The 25,283-nt window shown below is 47.6% G+C and overlaps 1 protein-coding gene and 1 pseudogene across 1 annotated transcript in view; one reads left to right on the top strand and one right to left on the bottom strand.

The window, feature by feature from the left end:
- Pnkd (PNKD metallo-beta-lactamase domain containing) overlaps positions 1-25,283 on the bottom strand; it is a 77,520-nt gene that overhangs the window by 27,093 nt on the left and 25,144 nt on the right.
- On the top strand, positions 7,973-9,006 carry LOC114709342 (annotated as a pseudogene).

The raw sequence follows: 25,283 nt of genomic DNA on the forward strand, positions 1-25,283 counted from the left end.
ACACAGCCCCTCCCCGCATACACTCATTAACAAATATATCGTAGATAATAAACTCAAGACGCTGTTTATGGAATCCTTGGAGTCGAGGCAAGGCTGGGATTAGGAAGTGAAGGGGAATGTCTGTGCTAACTCACGCAGGCTCCAGGAGCCATCCTCTCCCACTCTGGACTGTTTTGGAAGATATTCCATGATTGCTCCCAATCGGCTGTAGTTCTCTCTCCTGCCCATGAGAATCTGCTGTTCTAGCAAGCTAGATGCTATTCACGCCTTTCCTGCATTCGGCCCTGCCTTGTCTAGCTACTCGTGGTTTCTAGAACTCACCATATTGTTTTGCGCTCCCAGGCTTTCGTATGCACTATGTTTTCTGCCTGGAGTTCCATTCATTCTTTGTTCCATAGACTCCGATCTCTCACGTGCTTTCCTGAACAAGCACACACTTGTGCATACAAGTGCCCTTCAGTACGATACTAATGCCAGACCTTTCCACTTGCTGACTCTGTCAGGCTGTACTCTCAGGCCTCTCTATCCTTCTTCAGAGTGGAAACTATAATTTAATGTATTCATCTGCAGCTTGCCAGCATCTGGCATGGTGCCACATACATATTAAATACTTACTAAATGTTCTTTGAAATGTCAACGTCCCATCACAGCCCACAGGGCCTCTGTTCGATAGCTGAGCCTGTCTTCAACCTCCTCCAATGGCATTCTTCCCCCCATCACTTTGGAACAGCTCCTTGGTCCCTCAAATGTACCAAGGTCATTACCACCTCAGACCCTATGAAGTCAATCTCTGTTGTCAACTCGGTGAGTTCTGGAACCACCTGGGAGGTGGACCTCTTTGCCTGTGGGGGATTGTTTTCATTAGGTTAATTGAGGTGAGATGACCTGACCTCTCCGGGCACATGTGGGTGGGTGCATCATTCCCCGGGCTTTAATCCTAACTGTAGAAAAAGGAGAACAGGCATTCATCATCCTCTGCTTCCTGGCTATGGATGCAATATGACCAGCTGCTTGCAGGTTTCTGCGATCTTAACTCCCTTGCCATGATGGCATGTTCTCTTCAACTGTGAGTTAAAATTACACCCCTCCTTTTTAGACTCAGCATGGTGGTACACTGTTTTGATCCCATCCTTCAGAAGGTAGAGACAGGCAGGTCTCTGTGAGTTCGAGGACAGCTTGTTCTCTATAGTGACTTCCAGGCCAAGTCAGAGCTACATAGTTGAGATCTTGTCTCAGAACCAAAATAAAACCTTTCTCCCTTGAGTTGCTTTTTTTGGGGCGTCTTTGTCACAGCGACAGGAAAAGAAACCAAGACAGGCCTTTTGCATGCACTCCTTCCATTTGGAAGCTGAGAAGTAATCCACATCTTGAGCAGAGGGGTGGCTACATCCCATCTACCAGGGCTCCCAACTATACCTGGGTGGAGAGGATGCTATAGCATCTAGAAGTAGATGCTTCAGGTCCTGATGAAGTCCTGAAGGACAAGTCCGCCACAAAGACTTGTATGCCCCAAGATGACTGTAACAAAGCCTGAGAATGGGGCATCTACAAATGTAAACTCACTATTAGGGTGTAAGGTATGCAGAACAATAGTAGGTCCTCCCAGAAGCCTCTGCTGGCCCCCCCCAACACTCTATTATATCACTTATTTTATTGTGGTGATTCCAATGAGAATGGTTCCCATAGGCTCATATGTGTGAATGTTTGGCCCCCAGCTGGTGGTACTGTTTGGGAAGGATTAGGAGGTGTGGCCTTGTTCGAAGGAGGGGTGTCACTGGGGTCAGCTTTGAGGATTCAAAAGCCCACACCACCCACAGTTAGTGTTCTCTCTCTCTCTCTCTCTCTCTCTCTCTCTTCTCTCTTCTCTCTTCTCTCTCTCTCTCCACCTCATGGTTGTTGTTTCAACTCGTAAGCTCTCAGCTACTGCTCCAGCCCCATGCCTGCCTGCTGCCATGCTCTCCACCATGATGATCATGGACTGACCCTCTGAAACTGTAAGATAAACGCTTTTAGGGCTAGAAGATAGCTCAGAGGTTAAGCACACTGGCTGTTCTTCCAGAGGTCCTGAGTTCAGTTCCCAGCAACCACATGGTGGCTCACAACCATCTGTAATGAGATCTGGCGCCCTCTTCTGGCCTGCAGGCATACATGCAGGCAGAACACTGTACACATAATAAATAAATAAATCTGAAAAAAAAAAAAGATAAACGCTTTCTTTCTGTAAGTTGCCTTGGTCCTGGTGTCTCTTCACAGCAATAGAAGAGTAACTAAGATAACTACTCATCTATTTCCTTCACCTTCAAAGCACTTTTCACAATTGGAAATGGTCTTGTCATTCCCACTGTCATGCCCATTGGAACTTAAGTCCCATGAGTTGGTGGTATGTACAATGCTGGCCCAGAGAAAGCACTAAGTTAAGCATTTGCTGAATGAATGAATGAATGATAGAAGCAAATAATGGCTGAATGACAATTTATTGCTGCAGAGCACTGTGACAGTCAGGAGACTGGAACTCTCCTGTCCTGACCAGTAGGTTTGGTCCCTGCAGGACAGTTGTCTCTCATACAGAACAATCCACATCAGGAAGCTGCAGGAGAGCTGTCTCTGAGGCACTCACAACACGGGCCTTTGGCCACACAATCCTTCCTCCTTGAGCAGCTCAGAGGTACTGCCAAGGCTGAAGTTTGCCTCTGTGACTCTCCAAGAGAGGCCCATTAATAATCTAAAGCACAGCCATGTGTGATGGTGCACGCCTGTAAGTTCAGCAACGGAAAGGCTGAGGCAAGAGGTTCATGAGTTCAAGGCCAGTCTGGGCTACATAGTGAGACCCTGTCTCAAAAGCAAACAAATGCATGCCCCAAACAGCAACAACCGAAGACAGCTAGGCATGGTAACCCCTGTAATTCCGGCACTAGTAAGTCTGAAGCAGGATTGTGAACTCACAGGCTAGCTGTGAATTCAAAGCTAGTCAGTCTACACAGCAAGACCCTGTCTCAAAATGAAAAAACAAACAAACAAACAAACAAACAAAAAACCCCCAAAAAACCAAGCTGGGTCATGGTGGTGCACACCTTTAATCCCAGCACTTGGGAGGCAGAGGCAGGCGGATCTCTGTGAGTTCGAGGTCAGCCTGGTCTACAGAGTGAGTTCCAGGACAGTTAAGGCTACACAGAGAAACTCTACCTCTGAAAAACCAAAATTAAAACTAACAAACAAATATATAAGCAAAAAAAAAAAAAAAAAAAAAAACAGATAAACCCAAACCACCAAAAAGGGCTGGAGATACAACTCAGTGGTTAAGAGCACTGGGTGTTCTTCTAGAGGACCAGAGTTTGAGTCCCAGCAACCACATGGCAGCTCATTCTGTAACTCCAGTCCCAGGAGACCCAACGCTCCCTTCCAGCCTCTCCAGACACTAGGCCTGAAAGTAGTGCACGGACAAAGATTCAGGGAGAAAACTCATACACATAAAAATAACACACACACACACACACACACACACACACACACACACACACACACACACACACACCAAAAGGCAACCTTTCTTCCAGGCTCCAGGGGTAGAGGCAGATGTTCTCACGTCCATTCCTTATTCCAGTGGCCAGCCAAAGCTGTGTCCCTTGGAAAGGCAGCCTGACTTTACCTTTGCATTACGGCTCAAGCTGGGCTCCTGGTGCACAGCTGACTTACAGGATATCATGGTTTTATGATGATCATGATAATGATGACGTCAATAACACCATCATGGAGGAACTATAGTAGATGGGGCTGTTTCAGTGTTGAAGAATAGAGAGATCGATCAGCGGCACACTGGCACACCCTTTCATCCCAGCACTCAAGGAGGCAGAGGCGGATCTCTGAGTTTGAGGCCAGCCTGGTCTACAAGAGTGAGTTCCAGGACAGCTAGAGTTGCATAGAGAAACCCTGTCTCAAAAACAAAACAAAAGAATATTTGTCTAAGTTCGGGGTTTTCATTGCTGTGAAGAGACACCATGACCACGGCAACTCTTATAAAGAAAACATTTCATTGAGGGGGCTCCGCTTACAGTTTCAGAGGTTCAGTCCATTATCATCATGATGGGGAGCATGGCAGTGTGCAGGTAAGGAGGTGCCGGAGCTGAGAGTGCTACATCTTGCAGGCAAGAGGAAGTCAACTGACTGTCACACTGAGGGAAACCTGAACAAAAGAGAGCTCAAAGCCTGCCCCCAAATCGACACACTTCCTCCAACAAGGCCACGCCTCCTAATAAAGCCACGCCTCCTAATAAAGCCACTCCCTTTGGAGGCCATTTTCTTTCAAACCACCACAGTATCTTATTGGACCAGGTGGCAAAGTCGATTTTGCAGAAGTGGTGGCTGGACACTTTGGCCAGTCCCACTGCCACCTTGTCATCAAGAGCTCACTGTGCCCATAGTGACTTTCTCTCTGAGCCAGTGTGCTGCATATTCTGGAAACGTGGTTGGCTTGGAGAGACTTCCCTGCCACGTCTCACCTGCCCTGTCTTGACGTAGTCTGCCGCGTGTTTCCTATTCTTTCCTGTCCATTTGAAAGACCCTAGCCCTTCAGGCTTACACCCCCAAGCCTCAGGAAAAGAGAAACTTCAAGCATCAGGAAATGAGAAACTAAAAATCTAGTTCCAAGGGCAACCTGACTTAGCCATTGTTCAATCTCCCCTGCAACCATATAACAATGTAAAAAGATTTCTGTTAAGAGATGTGCTCAACTGTGACTGGGATAGTTGCAGGTGTTCCAGGAAGGACCACTGTGACCTTTGTGTAAACTCCACTCCTGCCCTGATACCCCCTCGAGGTTTCAGGAAGAATGTACCTGTTGATGTAACTGTACCCCCTCTGTGATCACTCTGTAACCAGGCCATGATCTTGTGAAACGAAATTGTATGGGAATTGTAATCTTGTGGGTTTTATGGGTTTTTCCTTTAAAAGCCCTCATGGGGCTGCAGTAAGATGCGGCTCTTGCTCTTAGGAGCAGAGTTTGCCCTTCTATATAGAAGCTTAAATAAAAACCTCTTGCTATTGCATCAACTGGACTGGAGTCTGGGTTCTTGGGGTGCCCACTCAAGACCCCCAGATTTTGGGGTCCAACACATTCACTGACCTGACTTCTGCAGGGGAACCTTCTGCCTTTTCCTAGCTCCGGGTTGGGTATGGCTGTACTATTCCCGATCAGCACAAAGGTTTTGACTTGCTCCCTTTCCAAGCTGGTTCCATTCACCCCTTCTTAGGCAAGCTGGTGGTCCAGATGCCAGCAGACCACCATGCTAATACTAAACTTGGTACAGACACCTAGTCAGGAAAACACACTAAGGCCAGAACTGCTGAACTCGAACTATTCTCCTGTCTCAGCCTTCTGAGCAGCTGGGACTATAGGTGTGTACCATCAGACCTGGCTTTTAAGCATCTATTTTATTCTTTTTGTTTGGTTTCTGCCCCTAGGTCACCAACTATATGGCTCATTTAGCATCTTAACTCAGCAGTTCTGGAGCGATAGGGAGCCTATGATCCATTCTGGGTGCTGAAAAAAACGCAGACTGCTGCCACTTTCTGTCACTGGCATTCACACATCGTAGGTCTACTGGGCCCAGCACCCGGTATTTTGCACTGGTGATCCAGAACTCAGCCTTAGCCTCCGTACCTGACCTCAATTCCAAGGTTTCCTGCTCATAGGTCATGACTTTGATTGATCTGGACCACTCCGACTCCGAAGACCTCAACTCTGGTGTCCTCATCCCTGGTCCCTCATCCCAGTACAACGTCCTCCAGCTCCTCAGATCATCCAATCCCTCCCAGCCCTTCAAGCCACTTTTCAGACTGTATTTCTTCCCTCCCAACAATTTGTTGTTGTTTGTTTGTTTGTTTGTTTTTCAGAACTGGGATCCAAAACCTGGTACTTGGTAAGCAGCACTCTGCCGCTGAGCCACACCCACACCCTCCTTATCTGGTCTGGGGTTCAGATGCCATGCTAATACTAAACTTGGTACAGACACCTAGTCAGAAACACCCACCCCTATTCCATTCAACCTTAGCCTATCAGCTTCCTGACCCACAGGTACAAACCTAGTTTCCTGCTTCCCATGGCATGGTATAGGAAAATGCTGTCTCCTGCAAACCAGGACCACTTTGAGTCATGCCCATTGGAACCCCCATATCAGTGTTGAGTGGTACTTGCATCTTTGCTGCGATCACATCTTGATAAGGGCATTTCATATTCCGTATTAGAAAGACACACTCGTACCCCATATCATACAAAAGCATCAGCATGTGCCTGTCATTCCCAGTTTAGCACATCACTCTATTCATGGTTTGCTCATTCTGAGTTCATCCCCTCCCAGCCCAGATGCCCCTGGAGGAGTACAAGGTTGATACCAGCAGGAGCTAACGGGACGCCGAGATTCCAGCGCCTGCGCCCAGACACGCACAGAATGAGGGAAGTGTGAAGGGAATGATAAGGAGAGAAGTACAGATATCACGGGCCTCAAAAACAGGGTTAGCCACCTGACCCGAGGGGAAGCAGCGAGCTAGAGAATGACTGACGGACTGGCTGCCTTTGTCCCCTGGTTAGCGTTCTATTGTTGCTGTAAACATCATGATCGGAAGCAACATGGGGACGAGAGATTTATTTCATCTTATCACTTATATATAGTCCATCACTGAAGGAGGTCAGGGCAGGAACTCAAGACAGGAACTTGAAGCAGAAGGTGTAAAGGAGGACTGCTTCCTGGCTTGCTCCCCATAGCTTGTTCAACCTGCTTCCTTATACCTGGCCTGGGCCATCAGCCCTGGGGTGGCATTACCTAGAGTGGGCTGGGCCCTCTCATGTCAATTATTAATCAAGAAAATGGGGGGCTGGAGAGATGGCTCAGCAATTAAGAGCACTGGCTGCTCTCCAAAGGACCAGGGTTCAATTTCCAGCAACTACATGGCAGCTCACAACGTTCTGTAAGTCTAGTTCCAGGGGATCTGACACCTTTACACCAATGCACATAAAATAAAGTTAAATAAAAAAGAAAAGAAAAATGCCTTATAGCCAGGTGGTAGTGGCACACACCTTTAATCCCAGCACTTGGAGGCAGAGCCAGGCGGATCTCTGTGAGTTCAAGGCCAGCCTGGCCTACAGAGTGAGATCCAGGACAGGCACCAAAACTACATAGAGAAACCCTGTCTGGAAAAAAAACATAAACAAAAACAAAATTAAAAAAAGAAAAAGAAAAAGCCGTATAGACCTGCCTACAAGGAAATCTGATGAGGCATTTTCTCACTTGAGGGCTTCTCTTCCTAGATGACCCTAGTGTGTGTCAAGCTGATAAAACAACAAACAACACAACACAAGAAAAACTCAACCACATTCCTTCTCTCTATGGCATCTGCTGGCTGGGAGGTAAGGATGACAGGTTTCCAGGATGTTAATCTGCCAACCTCTCAGACTGCTGGCTGTCTGAATCAAAGCACAGTTCTCACGAGTCTTGTCCTGTCTCCTCTCAGTGACCTCTGCAGGTACCAGGCAGTGTTGAGCTCCAGTATTCCCACCACAGTTCTCACCACCCACAACTGTCCTTCTGGGGGTTGGGGATTTAGCTCAGTGGTAGAGCACTGGCCTAGCAAGCGCAAGGCCCTGGGTTCGGTCCTCAGCTCCGAGAAAAAAAAAAAAAAAAACACAACTGTCCTTCTGAACCTCAGGCCCCAACTTCATTTCCTTTGCCTTCGGTAATTGTCCTTCCAGAACACCGGTTCTGTGACCACTCAGCCCTCTCCACGTGGGCTGCTTACACTGGACTCCTCAGAGGAGTGCCATGACTCTCCCGCTCATATGTTTGAACAGTGGTACTCATGGCCACCACTTTCTCACTCTAGGAGCAAATTCAAATTCAAACTTCCCTCAAGCTTCCTGCTGCCCACTCTAGGCTCCTCATGCGGCATTCAGCCCCCCACCTCGGCCCCCGCCACTCTGACCATGGCCACACTGAGGGTCCACCCTGAAGCCTAAGCCAATGTGGACATGTTTTGTGAAAAACCTGTGTAGCAAGGAAAGGCTACATTTGATTATGATCCCATCCTCCTCCACCTCCTCATACAGACAGAAAACCTGCTTGGGCGCTATTTTCCCAAGAAGATCTCAGAGCTGGATGCATTCTTCAAGGAGCCAGCTCTCAATGAAGCCAATCTGAGCAATCTGAAGGCTCCATTGGACATCCCAGTACCTGATCCAATCAAGGAGAAAGAGAAGGAGGAAGAAAAGGATGAGAAGAAAGGGGGAAATGAAGACAAAGTTCCTCCTTGTGGCCCAGGGAACTGCAGTGAGAAGATTGTGGTCCCCCTGCAGCCCCTAAAGCCTGAGATCAAGGATGCCATCGAGCAACTCAATCTGGTCACTACCTGGTTTGTAACTACAGCTACCTCGGAGAGAGGATGGGAATAATTTTGGAGTGGCTGTCCAGGAGAAGGTGTTTGAGCTGATGACCAGCCTTCATACAAGCTGGAGGGCTTCCACACTCAAATCTCGAAGTACTTCTCAGAGAGGGGTAATGGCAGTGACCAAGACAGCCAAACAGCCCCACGTGGGTGATTATCAGCCGCTGGTACATGAGCTGGATGAGATAGAGGACCAGGACATCCGGCTGATGGTCATGGAGATCCATAATGATTATGCTGTGTTATATGACATCAGCCTGAAGAACTTCGAGACGCTCAAGAAGCTCCATGGAGAAACAAAGGGAATGATCTATTGTGCCTCCTCTCTCGTTCTCTGATGGGCACAATAGAGACCTTCCTGCCTTCACCAGGAACTCTAAACTGGACCCAGGTTTCTCCCTTACTCTGCCTCCCAAACACAATAAATATATGGTTGCTCGCCAAAAACAAAAAACAAAACAAAATTCCCTCAAAAGTTTAGTAGAGTGGTGCATGTATTGTAACACCCAGGAAGCTGAGGCAAGAAGATCTCAAAGTTCAAGGCTATACCCTGTATAAAACAACAACAGCCAGGCAGTGGTGGCTCACGCCTTTAATCCCAGCACTCGGGAGGCAGAGCCAAGTGGATCTCTGTGATTCGAGCATCCTGGCACAGAGTGAGCTCAGAAAGCGCAAAGTACAAGAGAAAAGAAAAAAAAAAAAAAAAAAAAAAAAAGCAAGGTGGTGGTGGCACATGCCTTTAATCCCAGCACTCGGGAGGCAGAGCCAGGCGGATCTCTGTGAGTTTGAGGCCAGCCTGGGCTACCAAGTGAGTCCCAGGAAAGGGCACAAGCTACACAGAAAAACCCTGTCTCAAAAAACAAAAAACAAACAAACAAAAAAAACAATATGCCCACTCCCCTGGGAGCTGGGTAGGGTGTGTAGTTCACTGGTGGAGCCTAGCACATGCAAGGCCTTAGATTCAATCTCTAGTGCTACATACATACATGCATACATTATTTCATTAATTAAAAACAGGGACGTTTGGTGGCGCACGCCTTTAATCCACACTCGGGGCAGAGCAGGCGGATCTCTGTGAGTTCGAGCCAGCTGGCTACCAAGTGAGCTCAGAAAGCACAAAGCTACACAGAGAAACCGTCTCGAAAAAAAAAAAAAAAAAAAAAAAAAAAAAAAACAGGGCTTTGGAGATGGCTCAGCATGTGTACACACATGCACATGCACCTGTACAGACATGTGAACATACCTTCATACCATACAGATACAGAAAATAATTCCAAGGTCAAGCTAGGGGCATAGCCCAGTGGGAAGAGCATATGCTCCATATGAGCAAGGTCCTAGACTCTGTCCCCAGAAAAACAAACGAGAGAGAGAGAGAGAGAGAGAGAGAGAGAGAGAGAGAGAGAGAGAGAGAGAGAGAGAGAGAAACTCTGTTCAATGGGGTCTTCCCCAACGGCATAATTTGAAAGGCATGTAAAGATTGAAGGCCACAGAGGCTCAGCCAGGGTTCAGGAGAGGGTGAGGTGCGGCTCTCATCAACCCAGAGGTTCCTCAGCTGCAGGTTCAGGCAAGCCTCTTTAGAACTTCAGAAAGATGTTCGTCATGGAAATGTGTGACTGTGGAACCTAAGCCAGAGAAAGGGACCCTATCTCAAACTGGGAACAGACCATACACGAATTACTAGACTTGGCCAGTGTCAATACCCTGGACTTCATGCTAATTTTATAGTTAAGAAAAATGTGGAAGTTTTAGAAAAGAGATGACGTCCAGAGTCGATTAATCCAGAACAATATTCAAAATCTGTAATGAACTTCTTCAAAAAAAAAAAAAAAAAAAAAAAAAAAAAAAAAAAAAAAAGTGACAGTACAGATTCCTGTACTTCTTCAAAAATATTCTGTAAACCTGAGATTATCTCAAAACAAAGAATTTAAAAAAAAGTGGAACATACACAAATAGAATTGTGTTCACGAGCTGGGCAGTGATGGTGCATGCCTTTAATCCCAGAACTCGGGAGGCAGAAGCAGGCAGATCTCTGTGAGTTTGAGGCTAGCCTGGTCTACAGAGTGAGTTCCAGGACAGCCAGGGCTGTTACAGAGAAATCTTGTCTCAAAAAAAAAAAGAAAGAAAAAAAGAAAGAAAGAAAGAAAGAAAGAAAGAAAGAAAAAAAAAGAAAGAAAGAAAAAGAAACAAAAGAACTGTGATCACATGTTGAAGTAGGTTGGCTTTTCTTTTCTTTTCTTTCTTTGTTTGAACATGGGCATGCAGATTCTATTGGCTGATTAATGGCCTTCTCTAACCACTCTCCGTTTTTCCCCTGTTAACTTCTATTTTGCCCAGTCTCCTTTCAACAGCTCAGTCTTTAGCTCTTCTCCAGCCCTGGTGGGTGGGTCTTGATTAGTCTAAGCCAATTGGTAAACTGCCAACTATTGGCTAGACCCGGGAACATGATGCAATTCCTGCCATGAGATAATAATAGCAAATATTTATATAGCACACAGCATGTGCCAGGCACTGTTCTCAGCACTTTAAATAGAAAAAAACCCTCGGCTCTCACTTGACCCTATCAATCAAATACCGAGAGATCAATTCAGTGATTCCAGGTCACACAGCTGATGAGAGGATGAGAGAGAGAGATAGGATGGGGACCTTCTTAAAAAGTTTGCATTGTTCGTAAAAGAGATCTAATGCGGCTGCCGTGCTTGTGCTCCTAATCAAACCCGGGGTCCTGTGTATACTAGGCAGGCTCTCTACCACCGAGATGCATCCCGTTTCTACTAGGCATCTCTTGTCTCTGAATACTCGTTATCATACAGGCTCAATCGTGTGTGAGCTGCAGAGTTCACTGCTGCCACAGATCTCAAAGTGGCGCTGGGCTTGCGATCTGTGTGTTCGACACAGAAAAGACCGACAGAGGTCCTAACCCACCCAGAGCCAGTAGGCTAAAGGCAACTGACCTACTAGGCATCTCTCTACTAGTGAGATGCATCTCATTCCTACCTGGCATGCTCTCTACCACCAAGATGCATCCTATTCCTACTGGCAGCTTTTTGTTTTTTGTTTAAGACAGGCTCTCATGTGGTCCAGGATGACCTCTTGATTTGCACCTGAGACTGACCCTGAACTCCTGATTTCCCTGCCTCCCCTTTCCTGAGTGCTGGGACTACACTTGCTCACCACCAGCTCAGCTCTGCTTTCTCAAATGTCCCTTTTCTTTCTATAAAGAAGTCACCTTGCCGCGCGGTGGTGGCGCATGCCTTTAATCCCAGCACTCGGAAGGCAGAGGCAGGTGGATCTCTGTGAGTTCGAGGCAGCTGGCTACCAGTGAGTTCCAGAAAGCACAAAGCTACACAGAGAAACCCTGTCTCGAAAAAAACAAACAAACAAAAAAAAAAAGTCACCTTTACTGCTCCAGGATGCCGTCCTCGGCTCGTGATATCTCCTACCCCTGCAGCCATTTTGGTACCATCGCATAGCGGTTTAAGAGGATATTCCAGCCGGGCGGCGGTGGTGCACGCCTTTAATCCCAGCACTCGGGAGGCAGAGCCAGGCGGATCTCTGTGAGTTTGAGGCCAGCCTGGTTTACAGAGCGAGATCTAGGACAGGCACCAAAACTACACAGAGAAATCCTGTCTCGAAACCATAGAGACCTGGAGGTCTGTACAGATAGGCAGGAACAAGGAAGTGAGGTGACTGGGCTAAGAGCCAATGAGAGGGGAGAACATCAAGGCAATAAAGGCGCGGGTAGACAGGAAGTAGCTCTTTTTGGAAGCTATGTTTTTGGAAGCTATGGCGTGCTGAGTTAAGGTTAGCTGGTGGTTCTCATTATTACCCTGATCTCTAAGGCTTCCACCCCTAAAAATAAAAAAAATAAAAAAAAAAGAGGAGGATATTTCAGGATGGCCAAGATGGTTGAGCTGGTACAAGCACCTTCATGGCCAGCCTGACAACCTGAATTCCATCCCAGGATCCCATGGTGAAAGGAGAAAATTGACTCACAAAAGTTGTCCTCTGACCTCCACATGTACATTCAAACTCCCAAACACATCACACACACCACCACCACCACCAATGTGATGTTCCAGAATGCTACAGATGGCAGACCATGAATAGAGACAGAACCTGTATCTCTGAAGACCTCGTGGAAAGGTGGGCACAGTGGTTCACACCTGCTGTCCTAGCATTTGGGAGGATGAGGCAGAAGGGCTATGAATTATGGTCCAGCCTGGGCTACACAGACTCAGTCAGTTGCAAACAAATAACCAAGTCTGGAAGTAACCAGTCCTGGAGTTTCTAGCCAGGTGTTTCCCTCTGCCTTTTGTTTCTTTTTCGTGTGTGTGTGTGTGTGTGTGTGTGTGTGTGTGTGTGTGTGTGTGTACATGAGCTTGCATATGAAAACACAAACCTTGAATGTAATCCTCAGGAACACTTTCCACCTCCTTGGAGACAGGGTCTCTCAGTGGCCTAGAGCTCACCGAGATCATGATTCCTGCCTTGACTTTCCTGCAATAATGGAACCTGAAACCTGAACTAAAATGAACTTTTCTTCCTTAAGTTGCTTTTGTTTTTTGTTTTTGTTTTGTTGTTGTGGTTTGAGACAGGGTTTCTCCATGTAGCCCTGGCTGTCCTAGACCTTGTTTGTAGACCAAGCTGGCCTCGAACTCACAGAGATCCATTCACCTGGCTCTGCCTCCCGTGTGCTGGGATTAAAGGCGTGTGCCACCACTGCCCAGCTGAAATAGTCCTTTTTTTTTTTTAGCTGAGGACAGAACCCAGGGCCTTGCACTTGCTAGGCAATCGCTCTACCACTGAGCTAAATCTTTTTATCACAACCACAGACATGAAACTAGGGCAGAAACTTTGTTCATATGCTATTGGGTATCACTTACTTTGGTTCTTATGCCTTTAAATTCTCCTATGACCTTCTACAAAGGGATGCATTTGATTTTTTTTTTTGAGATTTTTAAAAAATATTTATTTATTTATTTATTATGTATACAATGTTCTGCCTGCATGTATACCTGCAGGCCAGAAGAGGGCACCAGATCTCATTATAGATGGTTGTGAGCCACCATGTGGTTGCTGGGAATTGAACTCAGGACCTCTGGAAGAGCAGCCAGTACTCTTAACCTCTGAGCCATCTATCCAGCCTGCATTTGATTATTTTATTGGAACAGAAACCTTTCTACTTTTCCCTTTCATTTTACTCTCTGCTCATCATCTGGACATTGCTGTTACCTCTCCATCCCAACAGGCTGTGTCCCTTGAAGGTCAAACCGGCTTGACAACAATTCAGTCCTTGTCCTGAGCCCCCAGGGGAGCAACTGAGGCAGGGGAGCATGCCTCATCCCCTTCTTGTCCTCTCCTCTCACACATATGACCAAGGGCCCTGCCTCCCAAGTCTGGGATGGGTTACAGGTGCAGGCTGCTATGCCTGGCCGACCCTTCTCTGTCCAGTTCTTGCTTTCCCAGATTTCAAGCACTGCCCACATGCTCTTTGCTCCAAAGAGATTTGTCCATGGACCTCTCGTGAGTGGCCAAACTCGGTGCCCACCTTCCCGCTGGTCACCACACCACGTGGATGCTCCAGTGGCCTTTCCACATTAGTTGTCCAAGGCTGACCTCATCATGCTCACATCTCACCCCACTTGCTTTTTCTCCATCCTTGTGATGCTTAATATTGACTTTGTCAATGTAACAGGACCGAAAATTAATTAGGAGATGAACCTCTGGCCAAGTCTGTGAGGGAGTGTCTACACTGTGCTAAGAGAAGATGGAAGTACCATTCCATGAACTGAGGCTGGAGGCAGAAAGAAAAAGAGGAAGCAAGGACTGGGCGTGGTAGACCATGCCTTTAATTCCAGCACTGGAGAGGTGAATGCAGGTGAACCGTTGTGAGTTTGAGGCCAGCCTAGGTCTACACAGGAAGTTCCACGCCAGCCAAAGCTGCATGGTGAGACCTTGTTTCAGAGAGAGAGAACTAAGTCCAAGTGTTCATCTCATCTCTCTCTGCTTCCTGTTTCCTGGTTATGCGTGCAGTGCGACCCCATGTTCCTGCCACCGTGCTGTCCCTGCCATGATGGGCTGTACCCTCAAACTGAGAGCCGGGATAAATCTTCCTCAAGTTACTTTTTGTCAGAGATTTTGTCACAGTTACGAGAGACATGGCTAATACTGACCCCTTCCTGGGAAATGTCTGAGTCACTTTTCTATTGCTGTGAGGAGACAGCATGGCTAAGGCAACTTATAGAAGGAAGAGCTCATCGGGACCCAATGCCAGCTTAGAGTCCACGACCCTCATGGTGCGGAGCATGGCAGCAGGCAGGCAGACGTGGTGAGAGGCAGTGGCTGAGAGCTCACATCCTTATCAGCAAGTAGGAGGCAAAGACACTGGGAATGGCGTGGGCTTTTGAAACCTCAAAGCCCACCCCCCAGTGACACACCTCCTCCAACAAGGCCACACCCCCTAATCCTTCCCAAATAGTTCCATCAACTGGTAACCAAACATGCAAATATATGAGCCTGTGGGGGCTGCTCTCATTCAAACTGCCACGCTCATCCTCCTCCTGTTTGTCCCATGAGCAGGATTTATAAGCTACACATGTCAGGGTCTTGGTTCCAAGACCTAGCTCTGTCACTCTCTAGCTGTGTGACCTTGGGTAAGTTATGTCACTTCCCTGGACCAGGCTTCCTCCTCTGTAGGTCAAATGAGAAGAGTTTACTTTCAAGGGCTTCTGTGGAGCTCAAAGGACATAACGGCTGAGCTCATTCTGCAAAATGCCTATCACATGGACACTCAAGAACTATTGATTTGCTGGGCGGTGGTGCCACACACCTTTGATCCCAGCACTCGGGAGGCAGAGGCAGGTGGATCTCTGTGAGTTCGAGGCCAATCAGGTCTACAGAGTGAGTTCCAGGACAGTCAGGGCTACACAGAGAAACCCTGTTTCAAAAAACCAAAACAACAACAACAAAACTATTGACCTAAAAAGAACCCCAAACCTTGTTTTTCCCATGTATCCAGCTAGTTTCCTTTTCCCGGGGATCTTGTAGTCTTCCTAGTCACTGAATTGTTCTCTTGTTCCCGCTCACTGCTTTTGGCTTTGTTTTTAAAGATTTCAGTTTCTTTCATCAGGCTTGCCTACTCCACAGGAGACCCTCCACGGACACTCCAGCTCTTGGAATTCTAACCCATGAATCTGTAAGTGAATTCCTCTCGGTCCCCAGCATGCCCCACCCGCTCCTCCTGCATCCCGGGAGGATTCCTCTGGTCTCTCCTAGCTGAGGCCCCAGGGCCACTGACTGTGGCAGACAGCTTCCTCTTTTACCTCTGCACCTGGTTCTGCTTCTTTCTGGAAGCTTCTTCTCCTGCCCGAATTCCCAGCGAACTCCGAACTCACCACCTCCCACCCCTGTAAAGAGCCCTTAGTTCCTTTACCAATCAAGATTGTGCTATGCTGCAAGGGAACTAAAGACAGGGAACGCAGAGCAGTGTCAGTCAGTGGGAAAGACTCAGCCTGTGGCAGAGGGCCCCATCCCAGGACCCGGGGGGTCCTCAAGAGCACAGTCCTGTCTGTTGGTTGCCAGCTGCGCTCCCAGTCCAGAGATGGCACCTGGCGCACAGAGTCCTGAATATGTATCTGTCAAATGATACACGGACTATTAGGCCGGCTCCTAGAAAAGGCCTCTTCTATCCTGACTCTGGCCTAGGTGATGATGTCCCCTAGTCCCATGTACTCACTTCTCTGTCACTGTCCTCAGCAGGTTGTGGGGGAGTCCCTGGTGCTACTCAAGGACACTGGGGCTCCTTGTGGGAAAGGCAGGCGCCAGGCTGACTGGTTGGCCTGCTCACTCCACTATTTACTTGGGGCCTACTTTGGTTGCACTTAAAATATTATTTTTATTTATTTTTTCACTTTTATGTGTATAAGAGTTTGACTAACTTTTGTATGTTTACCGTGTTTGTGCCTGGTGCACTTAGAAGTCAGAAGAGGTTGTCAGATCCCCTAGACCTGGAACTACATACAGTTGTGAGCCATTGTGTGGATGCTGGGAACTGAGCCTGATTCCTCTCCAAGAGCAGCAAGTGCTCTTAAGCACCCAGGCATCCCTCTAGCCCGTGATGACAATTTTTAAAATTTTGTGTGTGAACTGGACATGGTGGCCCATGCCTTTAATTCCAGCACTCAGGAGGCAGAGGCAGGTAGGTCTCTGTGAGTTCAAGACCAGCCTGGTCTACCAAAGGAGTTCCAGGACAGCCAGGGCTGTTTTACAGAGAAACCTTGTCTCAAAAAACAAAAACAAAACAACAAACAAAAATCCTGTGTGTGCATCTGTGTATATGTGTGTGGTGTTTGCGTGTGTGTGTGTGTGTGTGTGTGTGTGTGTGTGTGTGTATGTACATGTGTGTGTATTTGTGAGTGTATGTGTGTACCTATTGTGCATATTATCTGTGAGTATTTATGTGTGATGTGTGTATGTGTTTGTTGTGTGTATGATGCATATATTGTATATGTGTGTGTTTGTGTGATATGTTTTGCGTGCGTGTTCCTCTGTGTGAGTGTGGGTATACATTTGTACTGCATGTGTAAGGTCAGAGAACAACCTCAAGTGTTGGTCCTCATCTTCTGATTTTTGTTTGGTTTTTCGAGACAGGGTTTCTCTGTGTAGCTTTGCGCCTTTCCTGGAACTCGCTTTGGAGACTAAGCTGGCCTTGAACTCACAGAGATCGCCTGCCTCTGCCTCCTGAGTGCTGGGATTAAAGGTGTGCGCCACCACCGCCTGGCAGTCCTCACGTTTAAGACAAGGTCTGTCTCTCTGTCTCTGTCTCTGTCTCTCTCTCTTGCTGTTTGCTTACACCAGCCTGCGAGCCTGGGCCTTCCGTCCCCCCACAGGAGCTCTGCACGTGAGTTCCCAGGGTCTGAATGCAGGCTCTCAGGCTTGCTGGATGAGGCCTTACCCACTGAGCCATCCTCCTGAACTCAACCTCTGGTCCTCACAGTGCTCAAACATATGAAGAGAGACTATCAGGGTGTGGTCCTTCCCTTCCGTTCCTCACTGCCATCACCACAAATCAGATCCTCAGAATGTCATGTGTGTCCCCAGGCAGGCCCCTTCACACCCATCCACCTCAAGTAGCACAGATGCCCTGCTGGGAGCCCACAAGCTCTGCCTGAAGCCAGTGTCTGTACAACCCAGTGCACATCCCTTGGTTTAGCCATATGGTCTCAAGCCAGTTTTCCAGTGTGTGTGTGTGTGTGTGTGTGTGTGTGTGTGTGTGTGTCCGTGCTTCCTCCAGCCAGCCTGCACTGCCTGCTGCCCTGTGTGTCCTGCCCCTCAGCTTTGGGAGAAATCTTTCCATGCTTTGAGACAGGCTCTAATGTAGCCTCAAAGCCCTTATGTAGCTGATGATGACCTTGAACTCTCGATCCTCCTGCCTCCCCTTCCTAAGTGCTGGGATCCCAGGAGTGGCTACCTTGCCCATCTGAGAAATCTTTTAAAGGAAATTTCTTCAGGTCCCAAGTGCCTCCTGCCCAGCCCACCCAGGGGATATGCTAATACTCCCAGGAGGAATTAAAGCTAATTAATTTCTCAGCTCCCAGGCTGGGAAATCGAATAGACTGTGTGTGTGTGTGTGTGTGTGTGTGTGTGTGTGTGAGAGAGAGAGAGAGAGAGAGAGAGAGAGAGAGAGAGAGAGAGAGAGATAGAGAGAGAGATTCAGTCCCCAGGGAAGCTGACATGCCTCTCTTTTCAGCTTGCAGATGAAAACAAATTCAACGGGCTGAGGATGCTGCTTGGCCAGCAGGAGCACACTGGCCTGACACAGAAACGCCCTGGGTTTGATGCCCGGCATGGCAAAGTAAATAAAGTCAACTTCCTTCTGGAAGGTATTTCTGGTCACAAGTGTTTGGCCGATACTTCATGTCCACCTGGGGAAAGCGTCACGTAATAGTCAGAAATGAATTGTTTGAAAAGTTGCTGCTCTTGACCTTGAGGTTATGGGGGAATTGAAGGGAGCCACTGTCTCCTAAATTTGGAACCTCCCTCTCTGTAGGCAGGAACCATGCTGCATGCTTCTTTCCTGGTACCCACCTCACCCCACCCCCAGCTCCTAGCATCTTGCTCAACAGAGTGTCATGAATGTTCAGTTGTGGGAAGGGAAAACCAAGAGTGTAGACTATGCTAAGGGGAAGGCCTGCATGAAACACTTGCTATTCATCACATAGCAGCTCTGTAAGGAAGAAAACGGCCTCCTCTCTCTCTCTCTTTTTTTTTTTTCTTTTGGTTTTTGAGACAGGGTTTCTCTGTGTACTTTGTGCTTTCCTGGACTCACTGTAGCCAGCTGGCTCGAACTACAGAGATGCTGCTCTCCTCCGTGCTGGATTAGGCGTGCGCACCCGCCCCTCCTCTTTTAGAGATGAGCAAACTGAATCTCAGACAGGGTAAATGACTTCTACAGGGCTAGAAAGCGACAGAATCAGAATTCAGTTCTGGTTTTACTGGACCTGAAATCTGTACTTTCCACTCACACCATGTTGGCAGCTGAGCCACCATACAGGTGCTGGGAACAAAACGTGGACAGTCCCTTCAGCACCATCTGATAGACTGCTACCTAGCCATGGTAAGTCATCTAGCCTCTGATCCTCCAATATATTGGGTTCAAGAGTTTAAGGTCACCCTCAGCTACATAACAAGTTTGAGACCAGCCTGGACAACATGAGTCGCTTTTTCAAAATAAAAGCACCAAGGTGTAGTGGGTAGCCATTCCAGCTTTAATCTGGAAGTTCCAACCCCCACTGAGGCTTCGGTAACTGTCACGCCTACAAGGTGGGGACAAGAGAGGACCCTAAAGACCCAAGATCCGGATGTGCCACCTCTCTTGGTTCCTGGACCCTGGATAGTGGAGTAGACCGAGCAGAGTTCTCCAGAGAACACAGCTGGACTGCGCTGCATCTTTCCCAGACTCTGCAACCTACCTATCCCTTCACTTGTAAGTTACGCCACTAAATAAACCTCCCTTTTAACTACATGGAGTGGCCTTAATAATTTTCACCAATACCAAGGGGCCGAAGAAATGGCTCAGGAATTAAGAGTACTTGCTCTGGCAGAGGATCCGGGTTTGGTTCCCAGCACCCACATGGTGGCTCACACCCCAGTTCTAGGAGGATCCAATGCCTTCTTTTGACTTCTCTGGGTACCTGGCATACATGTGATGCAATATATACATGCAGGCAAAACACTCATACACATCAAATTAAATAAATAAATAAATAAATATAAATAAACAAACAAAAACATCAAACCAAACAGAACAACACAACCCCAAAATAAAAATCAAAACAGATGAAGAGCTGTGTGGAGAGAGCACTTGCCAGGAACGATGCCTTTGGACGATGGGATTCTCCATGGTCTCTGAACCCAGTGAGAGCTGCAGGACCAAGTGGCCACTACAGTGTCTGTGTGGACCAGCTCCAAGCACAGTGGAGAAGGACAGAGTAGGTGTGACAGACAGACAGAAGGAATGCAATGGCAATGGGCATGTTTGACTCTTCAGAGTGGGGGCTGGCTGCCACTGCCTTTTGGCCTGTGAGGACTCAGTTACTGGATTTCTTGTGCTCAGGCTCTATCTAGCCCCCACCCCATAGTCACAGCTCAGAGTAGCTTTTCCTTGGGGGGCCCATGTTTATGTTCTCTCATCAAGGACCTCTCCCTAAAGAGACCCATGAGGTCCAGAGACCTGGCCCTAGCCATGCCTGGTGCCCGATCCTCTCTTTGAAGTTTCGGGAACACTCAGAGGTTGTCTGGAACACTAGCTTCAAGCTTATCTCTCTCACCTTCGCACATCCTGGTCCCTCACTAACACCTTCAAGAATGGGGACCACATGCTCACTTTGTTCAAGTGTGAACACACACAGAGATCACCCCCACTTCTTCTCCAGTCTCGGGTTACCCTTGCATGCCATATTATCATAGAAGCTTTCCCTGAGACACCCGTTTAGATGAAGTCCCCTCTCTTGGCATGTGTCTATTTTTCTTCAGTTTCTTTTATAATTAACTTTTTATTATGGAAGTTTTTCCTCTCTACAGACAGGGCTCACTACCTGGCTGGCTGACCTAGAACTTGATTTGTAGATCAAGCTGACTTTCAGTTTACAGAGATTCACTAGCCTCTGTATCCTTAGCGCTGAGATTAAAGGTATGTGTGGCCATACCCAGTGGAGAATTTATTTATTTGCTTGTTTGTTTGTTTATTTATCTTTGGTTTTTTGAGACAGGGTTTTTCTGTGTAGTTTTGGTGCCTGTCCTGGATCTTGCTTTGTAAACCAGGCTGGCCTCGAACTCACAGAGATCTGCTTGGCTCTGCCTCCTGAGTGCTGGGATCAAAGGTGTGTGCCACCACTGCCTGGCTCGAGAATTTATTTTAAAGACAGGATCTCACTGGAAGCTCAAGCCATTTTCAAACTCATGGTAATCCTCCTGCCCTAGACTCTGTGTTGTGCACCACTGTGTCTTGAACCCTGTCCCTTCCAGAATTTAAAGCAGCTAAAAACAGTGAGAAGCCATGACTGGTGACAAAGACTTATGATCCCAGTTTCTAGGAAAGCTGAGGCAGGAGGATTGCATGTTCAAGGTCTATGTGGCCTATAGATGAGTTCAAGGCCATTCTGCACAATTTAGTGAGATTGTATCTCAAAATAACACAAACACAGAAACAAACTGAGCTAACCTTGGTTGTGAACTGGGCACACCTGGGAAGAAGGAACCTCAATTGAGGAATTACCTTCATCTGATGCCCATCCTATGGGCATGTCTGAGAGGCATTTTCTTGATTGCTAATTGATGGAGGAGGGTCCAGCCCACTGTGAGCAGTACCATTTCTAGGCAGGTGGGCCTGGAGTGTATTAGCGAAGTAGCTGACTTTCCTGAGCTATGAGCTTTCTGAAGCAGAGAGCTAGTTGATGAGCAGAATTCTTCCCTGGTCTCTGCTACAGTTCCTAGCCAGGTTCCTGCCCTGATGTCCCTTTCCTCCCCAGGTTATTTTGGTCATGGTATTTCTACCAAACAACAGAAAAATCAGGGAAGAAACTGAACAGGCTTTCATATACCTGATACCTAGTTTCAATGTCTCATCTGCCGCTAACAGACCACAGTGATTTCCAACCTTTTTGGCCATGGGTCTCAATAACACGCATTTTATAGGCTATCCTCCGCATACTCTCCCCAATAGCTTTAATTAAAAAATTAAGCCAGACAAAACCCAGCCTAGAGAGGGGAGATAGATGCAGTTCCGCCCCTGGCTGAGGAGTTATTGGCAACTGACAGCAGCTGAGAGAGGGAGAGTCTGTTTTCTTTAAGAACGTAACTCCGCTGGGCGGTGGTGGCACACGCCTTTAGTCCCAGCACTTGGGAGGCAGAGGCAGGCGATCTCTGTGAGTTTGAGGCCAGCCTGGTCTACACAGAGAGATCTAGGACAGGCACCAAAACTACACAGAGAAACCCTGTCTCGAAAAACAAAAACAGGGGTTGGGGATTTAGATCAGTGGTAGAGCGCTTGCCTAGCAAGTGCAAGGCCCTGGGTTCGGTCCTCAGCTCTGGAAAAAAAAAAAAAGACAAAATAACAAAAAAGAAAAACAAAACAAACAAACAAAAACAAAACAAACAAACAAAAAATAAAATATGGGCAGCACAAATTGGACTGGATAGGTTAAAAGAAAGAAAGAAAAAAAGGAAACAAAGTTGGCTGGATGGGGAAGTGGGGATGAATCTAGAAGAAGTGGGATGGACAGAAATGATCACAACACATGAAATCCTCGAAGAACTAGTAAGAGAAGAGAAAAACCTATGTAGTGTGTGTGTGCTCTAGTGTGAGAGTATGTCCTGTGTGCCACAGTGCTCCTGTGGCGTCAGGGGCCCACGTGCATGAACCAGTTCTCTTCTCCTAGCCTGTGGTTCCAGGGATCAAACTTTAGTCGAGGTTTTGCAGCAAGCCCTTTACCTGCTGAGCCATCTTGGTGGCCCCTTGTAGCTTTTTAACATGAATCTCCTTCCAATACGATGCTCTGACACTTGGATCCATACACTAGACATACAGAGTAAATAAACTAGAGGTGAAGTTACACTGTGCACGACTCCCACTTTATTTAGTCTGTTTTATGATAGTTGTTAATTCTGGCTGGGATTCCCTAACTGATGTTGGACACAGCATCAGAAGCACCGAGTTAATAGTCATCCACCCGAGTCTCTGCCAAGTTGTTGGAGCCTACTTCTTGTCGAGCATTGATAGCCAGATCCCGCCATCTAGTGGTCATGCCTGGGATTTAACAGCGCCTTTCTCTTACCTAGATGGCAGGGGTGGCGGGGTTGGGGATGCTCGTGGGAAAGACAGCAAACTCAGAAAAAAAGCACTGGCACAGGGCTGATCCAAACCAAACCAAACAAGAACAACAACAACAACAACAACAAAAAAAAAACCAACAACTACAAACTATTGGCTCAGTTCTAAAAAAAAACCAACAACTACAAACTATTGGCTCAGTTCTTTCTTTAGCTAGGTACTCTGGAGGGAGGCCAAAGATGAACTATGACCTAAACCCTGGCCCTCCAGATTCCCCCACCCCCACCCCCCACCCAGACAGGGTTTCTCTGTGTAGTTTTGGTGCCTGACCTGGATCTCACTCTGTAGCCCAGGCTGGTCTCGAACTCACAGAGATCCCCCTGGCTCTGCCTCCCGAGTGCTGGGATCTAAGGTGTGTGCCACCGCCGCCTAGCAATCAGATGATTTTTTTGAGAGACAAAGAAGAGGTGTTGAGGTCGTGGTACAGCTGCACTGTAGAGCACTTGCCTGGCTTGACCCCAGCACTGGGGGAAATGTGCTATGATCAATACATCATTGATTCTGATGCGGTCACAGAATTGTCACAGGCAGGGTCCCAAGAGCTGGAGAGCTGGGAGACGGTGGTAGGAACTTGGGATACCTGGAACATGGTGCCGATGTGGTAAAGCGAGGCCTGGCCTGTGGTAGCTACCCACCAGGCTGTGGGTGAGAAGTAAGTGAGTGTTGACTCTTCTCTTCTCGGGAGCAAATTTCTTAGATATACAGGAAGAATGTGAGGGGGAGCTTCCTGACTGGCAGGCTGAGGTCGGGGAGAAGCAGGAGGTGGAAAAAGTCCATCCATAGTATGGGGCAGGGGATGGGGTATGTGGTGGGGTGGGAAATCAGATGCTGAACTCTCCGAACAGGCCAGATGGCTCAAGAGGCCAAGGTACAAGGTGGCATTGGGCGTGGTACAAGGGTCCAGTGTGATCTGGCCCTCCTGAGAATCCTAGCCTGGCTAAATTCATCCCTACAGGTCCTGCTCACTACTGAAACATGAGGCTGAGTTCAAGTTCATCTCTGATTCACTGGGCTTCTGGCTCCAGACCCATAACAATGAACTTTTTGAAATTTGCCCCAAGCACTGACAACTACTATTTTTAATCCTTACAAACAAGTTCTATTATTACCTTCCTTTGTACGAACAAAGCCACCAAGGCTCAGGGTAGTTAAGGACTGTCTCCAAGGTCCCACAGCCATGAGAGATTTGAACTTGAGGTTGCTAGTGGCTCTCCCTGGGCCTCAGCTTACAGCTGGCTTCCAGGTCTGAAGGGAAATATCCTCCCAGAGGATCTGCGCTTTTGTTCACAAGCACATCAGATGATTCCAAAGGTCAGAGGAGACGGACAGGGTGCCCAGGCCCTGACTGTGCCTTGGTGGGGGGTACCGAACAGGTTCCAGCTTCTTCATCCCACAACTCACTTCTGTTTCCAGTTGGGTCTGGGTTACACAGCACCACGGGACTGTTCGTAATGCCTTTTGTATAAATGGACTCACCTAAGGCTTCGATAACCAGAGGAGAAAAGCAGTCTGATAAAATCCATTTGTAGATGAAGGGGAGCCAGGCCTAACAGCCCTGTAGGCCAAGCTTGGGACAAAAACTCTCCCTCCTGGAGGACACTCTCCAGTCTTCCCAGTCCGTTTTCTCTCCCTCCTTCCTTTTTTTCTCCTCTCCCTCCCCCACCTCTCTTTTGAGACAGTGTCCCATGTAGCCCACACTGATCTAGAATCCACTGTGTAGCCGAGGATGACCTTGAGTCACAGATTCAGAACCTAGGGCTTCTCGAGTGCTAGGCAAGTACTCCCAGAGTCACATTCCCAGTGTTTCCTTCTTTAGAGTCTCAGTAACTCAGGCTGGCTTTGAACTTTTGATCCTCCTGCCTCAGCACCCCTAATACTCGGGACCGTCAGTGTGTGCAGTCTACTATTTCGTTAGGAAAGTGGGAAGTAATGCTTATTACCAAAAATGTTAATCTTTTGTGGTTGTTTTTGGAGACAAGGTCTCTCTATTTTGTAGCTCTGGCTGTCCTGGAATTCAACATGTAGACCAGGTTGGCCTTGAACTCATAGAGATCTCCTTGTCTCTGCCTCCAATTGTAATTTCTAACTTACAATCAATGCACCTTAAATTTTAAATTCAATGAAACCTAACCTGGAACCTGATATGTAGACCAGGCTGGCCTTGAACTGATACAGATCCACCTGTCTCTGTTTCCTGAGCACAAGGATTAAAGGTGGGATTTATTAACAGGATTTTTCCTCTTTTCTGTTCAACATGGAGTGATCACTATCAATTAGTTCTGTCTAATGCCTGTTGTCTCCTCGCTAGGGTGCCACGATTTTTTTATCGTCTACCACTGATGTGTCAAACCACTGGCCTGTGGAAAACACATTTTTTTCTTTTTCCTTCTTTTCCAGCCACCCCCATACCCCCATACCCCAGACAGGGCTTCTCTGTACAGCCAGGGATGTCCTGGAACTTGCT

The sequence above is a fragment of the Peromyscus leucopus genome, chromosome 13, assembly GCF_004664715.2.
Source record: "Peromyscus leucopus breed LL Stock chromosome 13, UCI_PerLeu_2.1, whole genome shotgun sequence".
NCBI classification, from domain to species: domain Eukaryota; kingdom Metazoa; phylum Chordata; class Mammalia; order Rodentia; family Cricetidae; genus Peromyscus; species Peromyscus leucopus.